This window comes from Amblyomma americanum, chromosome 1, assembly GCF_052857255.1.
Source record: "Amblyomma americanum isolate KBUSLIRL-KWMA chromosome 1, ASM5285725v1, whole genome shotgun sequence".
In the NCBI taxonomy this organism is placed as follows: Eukaryota; Metazoa; Arthropoda; class Arachnida; order Ixodida; family Ixodidae; genus Amblyomma; species Amblyomma americanum.
In genome coordinates, this window is record NC_135497.1 from 478,961,270 (window position 1) to 478,976,464 (window position 15,195).

At 49.1% G+C, this 15,195-nt stretch overlaps 4 non-coding genes across 4 annotated transcripts; 3 read left to right on the plus strand and 1 right to left on the minus strand.

Annotated features, from left to right (window-relative positions):
* Nucleotides 1-3,043: 3,043 nt before the first annotated feature.
* Nucleotides 3,044-3,115, plus strand: TRNAG-UCC (transfer RNA glycine (anticodon UCC)). The gene has a single exon. It is a non-coding gene; the product is annotated as a tRNA-Gly (tRNA).
* Nucleotides 3,116-3,241: 126 nt separating this feature from the next.
* TRNAG-UCC (transfer RNA glycine (anticodon UCC)) lies at nt 3,242-3,313 on the plus strand. Its single transcript has one exon. It is a non-coding gene; the product is annotated as a tRNA-Gly (tRNA).
* Nucleotides 3,314-4,513: 1,200 nt separating this feature from the next.
* TRNAG-UCC (transfer RNA glycine (anticodon UCC)) lies at nt 4,514-4,585 on the minus strand. The gene has a single exon. It is a non-coding gene; the product is annotated as a tRNA-Gly (tRNA).
* A 3,309-nt stretch (nt 4,586-7,894) lies between these two features.
* TRNAS-ACU (transfer RNA serine (anticodon ACU)) lies at nt 7,895-7,966 on the plus strand. Its single transcript has one exon. It is a non-coding gene; the product is annotated as a tRNA-Ser (tRNA).
* The last annotated feature ends 7,229 nt before the right edge of the window (nt 7,967-15,195 follow it).

Below are 15,195 nucleotides of genomic sequence, written 5' to 3' on the forward strand. Positions count from 1 at the left end.
GTTGTGCTGCTCAGCATACAGTTGACCGCATATCTTCGCTGCTGGCCTCCGTTGTCGGGATCTCACCGCTGGCAACCAGTTGTTGCAAATGGGTTGCAAGCCCCAAGGGTAGCGTTGGCCTGGCGGCCTGGGGCAAAGCTGGAAACATCCGAAGGTCCCGGCAAAGGATGAGTCGACTGGCAACAGAACAACTTGTTTATTCTGGCATCGCAAAAGAGCAGCCGGTCAGGGCGACCACGTTACTCGAAGGAAGAAAATCGAAGTCTCTCGTTGGCGTCCGGGGCAGCTCCCTTTATACCCACGGAGTCGAGGGCAAGAAGGAACGGCTTGGGAAGAGGCGTCCGATACGGCGACGCTTGAACATGTCCAGACGTGACGGGCGCGTCCGCCGGGCCGGCGCCGGTCAGACCTCCTCGCCTCCCAGTTGGGCAGCTCCTCTCCCCGGCTGCCGCGCTTTGACAAGCGTGGGCACCAACATGCACACACACACACACGCACGCACGACGACACGTGGCACTGAAACCTGCCTGGACGCGCTTGGCGGGAGGCGTTGCGGCAGCGATGAACGGGCCCAAAATGACCGCCACTTTGAACGAAGCCGCGGCGTCCGTTGCATCCGCGCCGGCTATACCGCGCGTCGTAGGCGAGACGTAACAATGCCTAGGCTTAATGCCTAGGCTTAATGCCTAGGCTTAATGCTAACCTTTAACAAAGGCCATATCTGCTCGAGCTACTCACCTAGAACTAAGAAAGCGCTATTGCCATATGGTTCATCGCACTCTAAACTGACTAAAAGAGCCATAGCTAGCCTTTGCCTAAGGAATGCCTTGCAGAAGAGCTGCACACATGCTGTGACTGACAGCTTCTACCAGCAAATCCGCCGCCTTGGTGACGCAGGTTTTCCGGCTGACGTGCTGACTGCAGTTGGTGAGTCGATGCTGCAGAAGATAAAAAACCAGAACAAACGTGATTCCGGGAATGAAAGAATGGAGGGGAAGAAAGTTGAAGTGGTGCCCTATCTTCACGGTGTTTCGCATAACCTGAAGAAAGTGGCACAACGGCACGGCGTGACGGCAGTTTTCTCTGCACCCTGTAAGCTGTCTGGTTTATGTTCACGTATCGCGATGGCCAGTGAGGGGAGGAAGCCCAAGAGCTGCACTGTGAAGCATGCCAACAAGTTCGTTGCTTGTTCGACTCGTGTCGTTTACAAGTTACCCCTATCATGTGGTAGAGTGTATACGGGCCAAACTGGCAGATGCGTTAATGACCGGGCACGAGAACATAACAATTTCCTGAGAAATTTATCTGATCAGAATAATCTCCCACGTCACTGCAGGAGTTGCAAAGACTGCGTGCCAGCTTTTAACAACATGTCAGTTATCGGAAAAGGAAAAAACAGGGAGGAGAGGGAAATCCTGGAGGCCTACCATATTAGGTTGCAAGGCAGTGACACATGCGTCAGGGCGCCGTCTTTATATCTCACTGACAAGGAATTTAGATTCCTGAGCAAAAGTGTACGAGTGCAAGGTTGACAGGCAAATTTTGTGCTTTTTGTTTGTTTTTTGTTTGCCAATTATGGTGCGTGCATCCTCTCCTAGGTGATTCGCCACATAGGTTTTTTGTCTTTTTTTAAGGGGTTTTTGTGAGCCTGATTCGCATGCGTCGTTTGGTGACCCAGGACGTTTCTCGATTAAACTTCAGTTGTCAGTCCAGCGTTGTCCTGTCTTCTTCTTCTCCTGGTGTCCCGTTCTTTCGCTGGTGAAGTTATGTCTGATACACACCAACTAGCCCACATGGTTACCTTGTTACCCGTGAAATACCTAGGTGTTCCACTCGAATTTTACAGGGACACTGAGCCTTTTTGGAAAACACAGGTTGAAGAAACGCGTGAGAAAGCTGAAAAATGGAAAAGTGCTAATTTGTCTGTATTTGCAAGAGCAACTGTGTGCAATTTGTTTTTGATAAGCACGCTCTGGTACGTGATGCAAGTACTCCACTGCTCACGGTTAAATGTGCAAAAGCTGCACCGTATTTTTGCTGTCCTTATATGGGCCTCAAAATGGGAGAGGTGCAGCCGGACAAATTTGTTCAGAGCGTCAGGTTAGGGGGACTTGGTCTGGGGCACTTGTTCATATGGCAAATAGTAAACAGGTTTTTGTTTCTCCGAGACGTTAAAGATATCTTTCTACGTACCGTATGCCAAGTCAGGCTCAGGCGTGCTGTGCCAGATTTCATTGTTGGAACGGAGACTATGACTGAAGGTATTTTTGGTTTTCTTAAAGAGGTTGTGTTTGGCGTCAGGTTTTTGACGGCGAGATTTTCAAAAAATTATTTAAGTGCTGTTCAGAGGAAAACATTGTATAAGGATGTATGTAACGTGTTATTGCCGGAACCAATGTACAGGGCAATATGCTCCGGAGGCCCAGGCAAAGATGTCCTGAAACGGGTGAAAAAAATGCAGGTCCCACCGGGAACAAAAAATTTCTTCTTCAAGCTTCACACCGGGACTCTGTCTGTAAAATCTTTCCAAGAAAAAAAGGGGTTTTATCTACCTTGGGGATCCCACTGCCTTATATGTAAACAACCAGAAACAATCGACCACGTTTTCATGCACTGTTGCGAAGGGGTATATTTTTGGGACGTCCTTCAAAGGACCATCAAAAAAGAATTACCATTGGATCCGTATAGAATCCGATTCCTGCCTACAGCAAAAGAAGATGGCATGCCGTTGGATTTAGTAATGCTCGCGGGCCTCCATAGCATATGGCGCTACCGAATGGCAGGTTTTCATTGTGACCCGGATGCGCGGCCTGCGCGATTGTATTTCAGTGAGACAATGCGCAAGTTCATTGAGGTGCTGAAAACACAAGCATCTCCCCCTGAGTGGCTTTCAAAGCTCGAACCTTTGACGGAACTCAGGGAATTTTAAACTGACAAGGCCTGGCCCTCTGGGGGCTGTAGGCTACCTTTTTGTAGTTTGGGTGTCTACACGTGTATGCTTTTTGTTGTATTCTGTCGAAGTCCGGCAATAAAGAAAAAAAAGGCGTCGGTGGTATAGTGGTTAGCATAGCTGCCTTCCAAGCAGTCGACCCGGGTTCGATTCCCGGCTGACGCAGTCATTTTTTTTTATTTTCTCGCTTTAACGACCCACAGCAGCGTTAGTAGCTGCTCGCATACAAGACAGAGCTGCTGTGAATGGATGTAGCGGAAAATCCCGCGTATAACGGAGAACGTCTATCGGGCGTCGGTGGTATAGTGGTTAGCATAGCTGCCTTCCAAGCAGTTGACCCGGGCTCGATTCCCGGCCGACGCAGTCATTTTAATCTTTAATAATAAATGCATAATCATCAGTAAAATAACATACCTGTGAATTTCTTATCCACCACCTTCGCCGTAATAGGCGCTTCGATGTCGCAGCAGATATTGACAAACTTCCGCTGCCTACAAGGTCCGCCTGTGCGTTTGCTTCGATATTTTTTCAAATGGTTACTATTTCTCCTTTTTGTGCAGTAAGTTTCAGTATTGTTATGCATTTGGTTGCCTCCCTCCGCGGAAGTTTCACCTAGGCACAAATTCTTCATTTCAATTACATCCATACATCGTTCGGTAAAAACTGCGCAAATAAATGAAAGTAAACACAAAAGAACAATGCAGAAAAGTACACAAATAATATAAAGACATCTGAGTAAATTGTTCTGGGGGCACGAAACTCCACTCGGACAGCCAAGAGCTGAGGCATGATGAGCCGTTATTCTAGTCTCTGTAGTTAACCGCATCGCTTTCGTGTTTTTTTTATCATCGAGTTTATACGGAATGGCAAAGGGCATACCGATGTAATTAAAAAGAAGGATTAATGATTAGGTAAAACTTCCGCAACTTAGAAGCACGAACTGAAGCTTGCTGCAGAGAAACGCGCAAGAATAGTGCTTCATGGTAAGTTAGAAGAAAACATGCCTGGACGGTTTGCAGGTGGCATTTTTTTTATTCATTATCTGCCGCAACATCCAGTCGATACTCTACGATGGACATCCTGGGTACGGAATTTATCGCCATATTACTTGTCTGGTGGACATATATATATATATATATATATATATATATATATATATATATATAATTGGTTATGGGGGGAAATGAAAGGGCGCAGTATCTGTCTCATATACCGTTGGACACCTGAACCGCGCCGTAAGGGAAGGGATAAAGGAGGGAGTGAAAGAAGAAAGGAAGAGGTGCCGTAGTGGAGGGCTCCGGAAGAATTTCGGCCACCTGGGGATCTTTAACGTGCACTGACATCGCACAGGACACGGGCGCCTTAACGTTTTTCCTCCACAAAAACGCAGCCGCCGCGGTGTGGTTCGAACCCGGGAACTCCGGATCAGTAGTCGAGCGCCCTAACCACTGAGCCACCGAGGCGGGGCAACTGGTGGTTGGTCAGCATAAGTTTTCTGGACAGCATTACTTAATCGACCAAAGGAGGGTTACAATAAAAATTGTGCATGAAAAAAAAAAGACATGCGTCGGCCGGGAATCGAACACGGGTCAACTGCTTGGAAGGCAGCTATGCTAACCACTATACCACCGACGCTTTTTTTTCTTTATTGCCTGGCTTTGACCCATAACATTTACACAAAAAACACTCAACAAAAAACACAAAACGCTATGTACATACGACACTGTCGTGGTCAGCCATCATGAGTCTGGCTTCGTCATACTAAAATTCACGAAGCATACAGAGCGGCTCTAGCCTCGAGAGCCACTCGGGAGGCTCCGCAGCTGCTTTCTGGATGGCCAGAAAGCAGTCCATTCTTTCCCGAAAATAAATTCGGGCAGGTCGTGCGTCTTTGTCACAATAATAGCCTGCCATTCTGGAGCGCCATATACTGTGGAGGCCCAAGAGCATTATGAGATCAAATGGTACCCCATCCTCATTGTCTGTGCTTAAACAACGAATTCCCTGCGCGTCAAGTGGTAGCTCTTTCTTTATTGTCCTTTGTAACACATCCCAAAAATAAACTCCATCCCAGGAATGCAAAAAAACATGGTCTATTGTTTCGGGCTGTTTACAAATTAAGCAGTTCGATCCCCACGGTAAAAAGAAATCATTTCCTTCCAAATACTTTTTAACTGGGAGTGTCCCGGTGTGTAATTTAAAAAAGAAGGTCTTTACTCCTGGTGGCGCCTGCATTTTCTTTACCCTTTTTAAAACATCAGCTCCAGGGCCTCCACTGTACAAGGCCCTGTACATAGGCTCTGGGAAAACAACATTACAAAGATCATGGTACAACTTCTTTCTTTTAGTTTTATACAAATAATCGCCAGAAAAACGCGCTGAAAGAAACCTAACACTTGCTACAATCTCTTTGTAGTAACCAAAAATTCCACCCGAGAGCTCTTCTGTGGTAACAACAAACTCGGGCAGCAATCGCCGCAGCCTCACCTGGCACACGGTGCGCAAGAACGGGTCTGAGACGTCGCGAAAAAACAAAAAACGGTTCACCAGCTGCCTTAAAAAGAGGTGCCCTAGCCCCAACCCCCCGTCTTTTACCCGCCGGAACAGGTTCGTTCGGCGTCAACGTTCCCATTCGGAAGCCCATATAAAGACGGCAAAAATCCGGTGTAACTTCTGAATGTGCACCCGAGAGCAATGCAAAACCTGCATCCCATACCAGAGCTTGCTAATAAAAAACAGGTCGCAGACTGTAGCTCTGGCGAAAATGGAGAGATTGGTGCCTTTCCATTTTCCAGCTCTGTCACGTGCTTCTTTCGTTTGCTGTTTCCAATACTCCTCGCTTTCGCGATAAGCATCGAGCGGAACGCCCAAATACTTGCCCGGTGTCGTCGTCCACGGTACATTGACAAAATGGTCCGGGTGGGATGGCGTCCAAGGGACAAATCTCGCAGGAACTGAATAAGCTCCGGGTGATGGTGCCCGCGGAAATCGTCGCCTCCGATATTCCAGTTCCAAACGTTTCGAAAACGTTTTTCGCAAGCCTTTTGGGGGCGCGCTCGTACGTATTCGGTGTCAGAAAGACCATGTTGTCCCGCAAGATACCTGACGCGAACAGCCTCTCTCTGCCTGCTATCTCGAGGCGCGGTGACGTCATCTACGTGCCGACAAACGTGTACGCTCTTCTGGGCCAGAAGCCGAACCGGGTGGCTGCTCTTGGGATTCCAGTTGTGGGGGTGGACATGGCTGCTCCCAACTGCTGCCTCAAGTCATGTTAAGAAGGCAGTGTGATAAAGAGTGTAGGCTATAGTACATCGACTACCATCAAATTACCTGATGAATCTGAATCGCCCAGCAACTGTGTTTTGTTTTTCCTTTACTACGGGAAAGAGCATAAAGCAACGATAAAAAGGATTTAAACAGGGTACGCAGATCCACGGGGGTCTTGGGCTGTACACAGATACTGGTCCCGAAGTTTCTGTGCCAGTTGAGTCGTGTTGCCGGGAAAAGCGTGCATGGCTCGCTGCAAATGTTTTAGTGTTTCGGTTCGTGTTTGGGTTAGGTCGATTAGGGCTCGAAAAACACGCCACGTGTTTCGGCTGGACATTTGTCGCGCGGCCGTGTTTCATCTATCTACCCAGTTGGAGTCGGCGAGTTGGGCCGCGTACTCTGCCGCTTTCTGGGTAAGCTCGGCAATTCGAGCTTTAAGCTTTCTATTGTGTTTTTGGCGTCGCCAACGGCCGACGAGGCGGCGACGGTCTTCCCAGAGGTGTAGAAGGTGGTTATCCACGTCCGTGACCGCCTCTGAGAGCTGGATGTGTGTTTCATGCGAGGAAATGTGTGCCAGCAGCTGTTGGGACCATGCTGTGTAGCCTTGCGCGGAAATGGGTATATTATCAAGTGAGTTAAAAAATTTTCTGAATTTCGTCCAATCTGGGATACGGGCTTGTGTTCTGGGACGCTTGAGGGGGCGTGTGCGTAGTGTAGTGTTAACGATGCAGTGGTCGCTACCGAGGGTCTCCTCGGTGTTGAGCCAGTCTGCGTGTCGTATGTTGCGAGTGAAGGTTAAGTCCGGGCACGTATCCCGTGTCACGGAGTTTCCTAGCCGTGTTGGGTCCGTAGTGGAGAGCTCCGCTATAATTTCGGCCACCTGGAGATCTATAACGTGTCCTGACATCGCGCAGCACACGGGCGCCTTAGCGTTTCGCCTGCGTTTCGCGACCCCCTGTACTCCGGATCTGTAGACGAGCGCCCTAACCACTGAGCCACCGCGGCGGGGCTTACGGCGCCTCTTGCTCTCCTTACGAGCCCAGAATTCAATGCGAGCCCAGGAAGTAGCGATAGCGCCTGCTGCCGGACGCCAATTCGAGAATAATCATCACGGACTCCCGAAAAGCGGGCTCCTCGTCTTAGCTCTTCTGGCTCGGAGACAAACCAGCCGCTGCTGCGCTTCAGGGAAATCATAACACATAACGACAATTACCGCCTTTTCAAGGAGGAGCGAGCTTTAAAGCGCCTGCAGACAGGTACTCCATCTCTCCTGCAATCATTAAACATTACGATCCCAACACGGATGGGCAATGCCAGCACTGTGGGGAGACCTGTGATATCTGCCACGTGGTGTGGGCGTGTACTCAAAATTCCCGCCTCCCGCCTTCCCCCACGCCTTCCCGGGAGGCGTGGGAGACTGCCCTCCCCAACTGCTCCTCGCTTGAGTCCCAAAGGGCTCTGGTGAAATGGGCGCGAGACGTGGCCTCGTCATGCGGTGTCCCGAACTATGGACGTCGACCATGCCGCGGGGCCACTCTGTGGCTCCAAAACTCTATTGCACATCATAATTAATGTTTTCGCCACTACGACGCGGTTTGAGTTCATATCGAGATATGTGAAACAGTTACTGCCTCATTTCCTTTCCTGAAAACCAATTTTTCAACTTTTCTCAGACCCGCCGCGGTGGCTCAGTGGTTAGAGCGCTGGGCTACTGCTCCGGAGTTCCCGGGTTCGAACCCGACCGCGGCGGCTGCGTTTTTATGGAGGAAAAACGCTAAGGCGCCCGTGTGCTGTGCGATGTCAGTGCACGTTAAAGATCCCCAGGTGGTCGAAATTATTCCGGAGTCCTCCACTACGGCACCTCCTTCTTCCCTTCTTCTTTCACTCCCTCCCTTGTCCCTTCCATTACGGCGCGGTTTAGGTGTTTAACGATATATGAGACAGATACTGCGCCATTTCCTTTCCCCCAAAACCAATTATAATTATATAATAATATCTTTAACGCGCACTGAAATCGCACAGCACACGTACGCCTTTGCGTTTTCCCTCCATCGAAACGCAGCCGCCGCGGTCGGGTTACGAACCGGGGAAGTACGGTTCTCCATTGTAGCAATTTTGGCATGTGGGGTCATATTGCCGGTTGCATATTAGTGACAGAGAGGAATAGTAAGTAGTTTTATTAAAATAATGAGCAAAGAGGAAGGAAAAGTTTTTGCTAGCCCTGGTAACTGCCATCGATACTGAAGCACCTGAGCTGGGGCAGCTGAAATAAAAGACAGCAGCCAGAATGGAGAAATGAAATGAAAGAGGTGAGGGGACAGGAAGAGAGGACAGGGGGAGAGGTAATATACATAAACAATTTACACAGTAAGAAATGTGTCCAGGTTGTGCACGTGACTAGTTCATGATGGCGCAATAATAACACACGTGCACAGCACTATGTTGACTACAACTGGAGTGGGGCGTCCAGTTATTAATCGTCCAAGGTAGAACTTGAGGAGCATTCGGTCACTGCGTGTAACTACCTGGCGGAGAACAGACGCCACGTCAAGCCCATCTGTTCGAGGAATGCACAGACGCTCACCAAGCTTCCCTCAAGGGTGTGCGCACTGCCCTGCTGCCAGAATGTCGTCTTGAGTGAGTCTGGTAGTATGTCCAGCGCCCTATAGGCCGCAAGCATATCGCAACAAGCATAGGCGAACGCGGCACAGTGAAGGAGCAGGTGCTCTTGCGTTTCCACTGCACCGCTTGCGTCTCACACATCACTCGTCGCGATTCCCTGACGATCCCGTTGTTCCCCGTGCGACACGCAGCCAATGCGCGCTCGGGGGATCAGTGTACGTTGCGACCGCGTAAGTGCGTGAAAGCCGGTGATGCTGTCGTTGCGCTCACCTCCTGCGATGCGTTTGTCGGCGTGATGCTTTCGGAGATGGAGATGTCCTGGATGACCGCACGCACGTCCTCCAGCGCAAGGGGCAGATCGCTTGCAGGTAGTTGTTGTTGCCACATCCTATGGAACATGCCCACATAGGGGGACTGGCCAAAAATTCGGGGGAAGAGAGAGTTTTTGGGGTAAATAATTCCTGGACGTAATTAAAATGAATGGTAAGGACGGAAGAAGTAAACAAAAAGGGACAACGAAATGAAACGGGAAATACAGAACGCACGCAGGAGATCGAGACTGATGTTTATAGCCGAGTAGTTAAATGATAATAATATATGTAAAAATAAAACATATTGAAATATTTAAAAAAATTAACAAGGTAGCCGTTTTGATTACATTAAAAAATTTTGCACGGCAGTGAAAACAGACTTGTGGCTGTACCCATTTATGTTGGCTCCAAACGACCATAATACTGGGCTGTCCAAACAAAGTCCGAGCTGTTGTAAATGTTTTTCTAAAAACCGTCTTCGCATCATGGTGTACCGGTGACAAAACAACAAAAACTGGTCTATGGTTTCGTGCTCACCACAGAACACGCAGACGGGATTAAGCGCCAAAACAGACCTGTGCAAATAAAACTTTAAGGGTGGAATCCGGCAGCGGAGCATTAATGACCCTTCAACCTGCCGTGAATGGCATGATTGCCTGCTCCACGAATACCTCAGGTGCATGTAATCATCAGACGTTAAAAGAGATCCAGTTGTCATTCTTAACAAATTTTGTCGCCGGAACCTCGCTGCTGTAATGTACGCTGTAGCCGGAACGATAGGTAGCACGGGGCCATTGAGGGACGCCTTTGCTAGGCAGTCCGCAACTTCATTGGCCGTCACACCGCTATGACCTGGCCCGCATATCATGTGAATAAGACTCAAATGCGGAAGGAGTAAGGAATGGAAGGTGCTTTGAATTGACCAATCGACAGCCGAAACAAGCGACGAACACAAAGAAAGAGAGTCTGTTATGACAGACACTGAAAAGAAAGCTGGCTGTAGTTTGCGAAGAGCAAGCACCTACGCCAAAAACTCCGCTTGGAAAATTAGGGCGTCGCCGGGAAGCCGCACATAAAAAGAGCAATCTTGACGTGGGCAATATATCCCCGCCCCTGCCTTTTCATCACATTGGGAGGCGTCAGTAGCTATCGTTATGCTATTAGATAGGCTTTGTAAATGGTCTTCTAATAATCCATTTAAAATGCGGGGTGGTAAATGCTTAGCGTTATTCGCGAAAATCATCACAGACAATTTTTACAGAGTACCCACTGTTTCTTGTCGGAAGGATGTTATACAAAAGAACATTGAAACGTTCAAGAAAATTTTGTACCATAACTACCACGGAGTATAAAAACAAGGCTAGTGGACTCCAAAAAAGGAAGTCGGCTGGCAACAAAAAACAGACAAGGAGCGGTGTGTCTTACTCATATATCCTTAGGTGCGTCTGAACAGTTAAGAATTGAAATCTAGATAATAAATGGAGAATACGGCCTTCAAGATAAAGCACTTTATTGGCCACACATTTGGGGAGGCCAATGAACAACCGCAGCGCTTCCCGCTCCAAAAGAACGAGCGAGCGAAATTTGTAAGCAGCCGTACCAGAAAAAGCACAGATCCAATTTCTAAAACTTGTCGAACATACAAAACATATATTAGCAAAAGAGCATCTCTCCGCATTCCGGACCGGGAATTACTTAATCTATGCAACATGCCCACAGCACGAGCCCCTTTCGCTTAGATATCGTCAATGTGGGAGCTTGGAGCTTGGAGGTAGTTGCTGCGCGGCGGTCGCGAGGTCGTCAACTTCTTCGTTGCCGGCGTTGAATCCCTTCGTTGAATTCCTTCATTGATGATTCGTTGAATAGTTTTTTGTGCATAATAAATGAGACCACCCTAATGAACGTGTGGATAAATGAGTATACCTTCGAGCTCTGCTGGTAGTCGTGGCCCTCCTTGTATCGACCTTTGGTAGCAAATAATTAGAATCCGGGGCCTAATGCTTTCCCGGCCTCAGTAACAATGCCGGTGGCTGCATATTGATTTCGGGTATTACCACGTACTGAGACATTTCTAGAAAAAAGAGAAGTGAATGTCACTTTTTTTATGAACGCTGGCCTTCCAAGTCTACTACACAGCGTAGAACTGTTCCGGTTCCTTTAGGCCTCGCGTCTGACTTTTTGTTTGCCTCCACCGCGGGAGCCGTGCGCCGATTGCGCACATGCAGCACCGTTAAAATATGGCGGGCGCACATCCCACCCGCCTTTGGTCGCTTCTGCGCCGCCGCTCCGCCCGGCCGTGTTTCCACGCATGGACGGGTAGCGCGCGGCAGATCGTAATTATAGCGGCGCCCCCAAGGACGACGCGACAGCAGCCACAACGAACAGGCGGGGGCAGCACCGCTGTTATTGTTCCTCTGCGCGGATGGTGGGATAATCCCAGCTTAGATAAGCAATTATGTGTTACAGTAGGAGGAGAGCTGCATATGGATTCAGTTAGGCCTGTCCTTAGCGAATTGAAAGTGCATGCAATCCGTCGACGCAATATCGTTTATTTTATCAGCCAGCTGAAGTCAGCTTGCCCGACAAATTCTTTTACTGAGAGCATTCCTGCCTAGGTACGCAATTAGCGTTTCAATATGTAAAGCGAGCTGAAGAAAATCCGTTAGGCCTAACCTTATTAAGGGGCCATGTAGTGCGTACGCTTACATTGCAGCTACGTAAAGTTAGACTGAAAGTCGGAGGTTACCCCAGCTTACGTGCCGACTGGGATCTAGTGATAGCCTTAGGCCTAACGTTAGCGGGCTTAAACTGCAATTGCGCCCGTTAATGCTGGCGCATTGGTTGTCGTCAGCCGGCTGAAGTCTACCTGGAAGAGGAATGTCTCTCGAAGTGATCTCCGATCAGTCCTGTCCTACACCATCCCTAATTGCTCCGCCTGAGTCGCTGATTTAAATGACTGCGTCTCTACCACTGCTCCATAAGGCCAGCGTCCTCAAAGAACCTCAAGAGTGGCATCGTGGCAGTGGCTGTCCCAAAAGAGAACTTCGCTAGGCAGCTATATATAGTTGTGGATGCCACACATTTCAACGTCCTCGTGCTGAGTAGCCGAACGCTGTAACCGATGTGCCGAAACATTCGCGATGAAAAAACACAACAAAGGAAAATTGCGGGCAATTCTTTTTCAAAGGAAATGGGAACAACAAATTGCATTAATCTTGAAATACCTGAGCTGTGTGCTCGTGCGCGCGTGTGTGACTGTGTGGAAATTTTCTTTCCCCTCATCACCAGCCAAAAGACAGCTGGTACGCAGTTAGCGTTGAAGTTGTAAGCTGCCACCGTCGGTGCTGCGTAGTAGTCAATACAGTCACTCTATAGAACTCAAGTGGTAAAGCAGAGTGGCCGTGGCAACCCTTGAAAGCACCCAAAGCGATTGTCTGGATTACCCGTGAACTAGGATTTTCTCAGGTGATTCCGCGTTTCGCCTGGTGCACATTTTCGGTGCTCGTGAGCTAAATCTAAATGCTCAACTAGTACCGAATTAAGCGTAGGCGGCTTGCATTCACCCATACACGGTATAACTCCACCCCAGAACTATACCTGGAGTGGAAGCAATGAGCGCGATATCAGCTCCACTGCTGGGTGGCTGGCTCATGAGCACGTCAGAACACGTTGTGGAATGTGTCGAGTCACGATCATAGTTTCCTTACAAACTTAATTTTAATGGATACTAACCACACGATGCCCCTGTATTGTGAGATGTTAGTTCGATTTAGGTGTCACGGCTATTACCCCCATCCCCAACCCGGGAAAACTGGGAGGCGACCCTGCTCAGCTGCCACGACTCACAGGCCCAAGAAGCCTGTCACACGGTATTTCTCGAAGGCCTTTCCAGCAAAGGCACCATTTTTCACCAAAGAATAGAAAGCTTAAAGGAGCAGCGACGCAGCTACACGGTGCAGCCCAAAGGTGAAACAGTGGATCAGGCTTAGCACCCGCGGCTGTGCTCGAGGCGGCTGAAGTTAGTGTTTTAAAATTAAAGTGGTGTATTCTGTTCATTCGTTGAGCTCAGACAATTTTTTTATTCTGATTGCTTAATTAAAAGTACTGCAACAGCTACTCTCATCAGCAGCAGCAGGATTTGTGTATTGCCTTGGCCACCAATGGGCTCGGTGTTGCTGCAACACTTCCACTGCCTTGAAATCTGGGCATACAATATAAACATCCGTACAGAAAGCAAAGCCAGACACACCTTTCGTGCTTTTAAAACATTGTTGGTTGCATCTATTTTTTTCTTGATGTTACTTTTTGACGTTGGATGGACTGCGATTGCAGGTTATCGAAGGCCGCGCCTTTGCGCTCCAAAGGTTTCTGACGAGCGCCTTCGCCTCCAAGGCCCTTGGCGGCAAAGGCGCAACATTTGTGCCATGTAGCTGCACTCCTTACGCCTTTGAATATCAGGACCTGGTTCTCAAAAGCCTTTGCAGTGCCCATGTGACAGGGGTATTAGTCGAGCACGCCCGGGGGACGCCCACCTCCACCGGGGTCCCAAACTAGGGAACTCCACCTAGTGCTTGTAAGGAGCGGTCCCTTACGGGCCGATCCAAGCATACCTCCTGTCCCGTGTATATCCAATAAATGTTTTCAGCACCACCACCGTAAAGACAGACAGTTACTACGCCATTTGCTCTCAAAAAGCACTTTTAAGAATAATTTCGACCATCTTATAGGTAGATAGCTAGATATCGCGTAGCAGACGGCTCCTTTTGCGTTCCACCACCTTCATCGAAAAGCCTCTACCGCGGCCGGGATTGAACCGCGTCCTCTTGCTCAGTAATCGAGCACCCTGGCCGAAATTTAAAACCCCGTAGCGCTAAAGGCCCCTTTCGGCGGAATATCTGTTTTCGGCTTCGTTGTGACGTGAATGGAAAATCGTGATTGGTCGAGAGTGTAGTGAAGCAGGAAAGCAGTTGCGCTGAAAAAGAAAACAGGTGGTGAAGCGGAATCGAACCGCTGTCGTTTGGGTCTGGAGTCGGGCACGCTAACTCTACACCGCTGAAGAATGCCATTGAGTGGGATAAATGGAGGCTCTGTGCCAATACCTCACGTCGCACATTAAGCGAATTACATTAGAGTAACAGTTAAGTAAGGTCAGTAATTATCCTCACCAATTAATATGGACGATAGTGTGTACTTAAAGCACTAGTGATGGTAACAATTAAGCGTATCGATGCTTGCTAAAGGCTGGGCCAGGGTCCCCCAGTCAACCGCAGGGACCCTTTAACGATATCGCGTCATACTCTTATAAGGTGACCACGTGAAAAAAGTTTTCTTTATTTGGTTTTTGGGGAAAGGAAATGGCGCGGTATCTGTCTCATATATCGTTGGACACCCCAACGTGCCGTAAGGGGAAGGAATAAAGGAGGGATCGAAAGAAGAAAGGAAGAAAGAGGTGCCATAGTGGAGGGCTCCGGGATAATTTCGACCACCTGGGGATCTTTAACGTGCACTGACATCGCACAGCACACGGGCGCCTTAGCGTTTTTCCTCTATAAAAACGCAGCCGCCGCGATCGGGTTCGAACCCGGGAACTCCGGAGCAGTAGCCGAGCGCTCTAACCACTGAGCCACCGCGGCGGGTCTGAAAAAGTTGAAAAATTGGTTTTCAGGAAAGGAAATGACGCAGTAACTGTTTCACATATCTCGGTATGAACTCGAACCGCGTCGTGGTAGCGAAAACATTAATTATTATGTGCAATAGAGTTTTGGAGCCACAGAGTGGCCCCGCGGCATGGTCGACGTACATAGTTCGGGACACCGCATGACGAGGCCACGTCTCGCGCCCGTTTCACCAGAGCCCTTTGGGACTCAAGCGAGGAGCAGTTGGGGAGGGCAGTCTCCCACGCCTCCCGGGAAGGCGTGGGGCAAGGCGGGAGGCGGGAATTTTGAGTACACGCCCACACCACGTGGCAGATATCACAGGTCTCCCCACAGTGCTGGCATTGCCCATCCGTGTTGGGATCGTAATGTTTAATGATTGCAGGAGAGA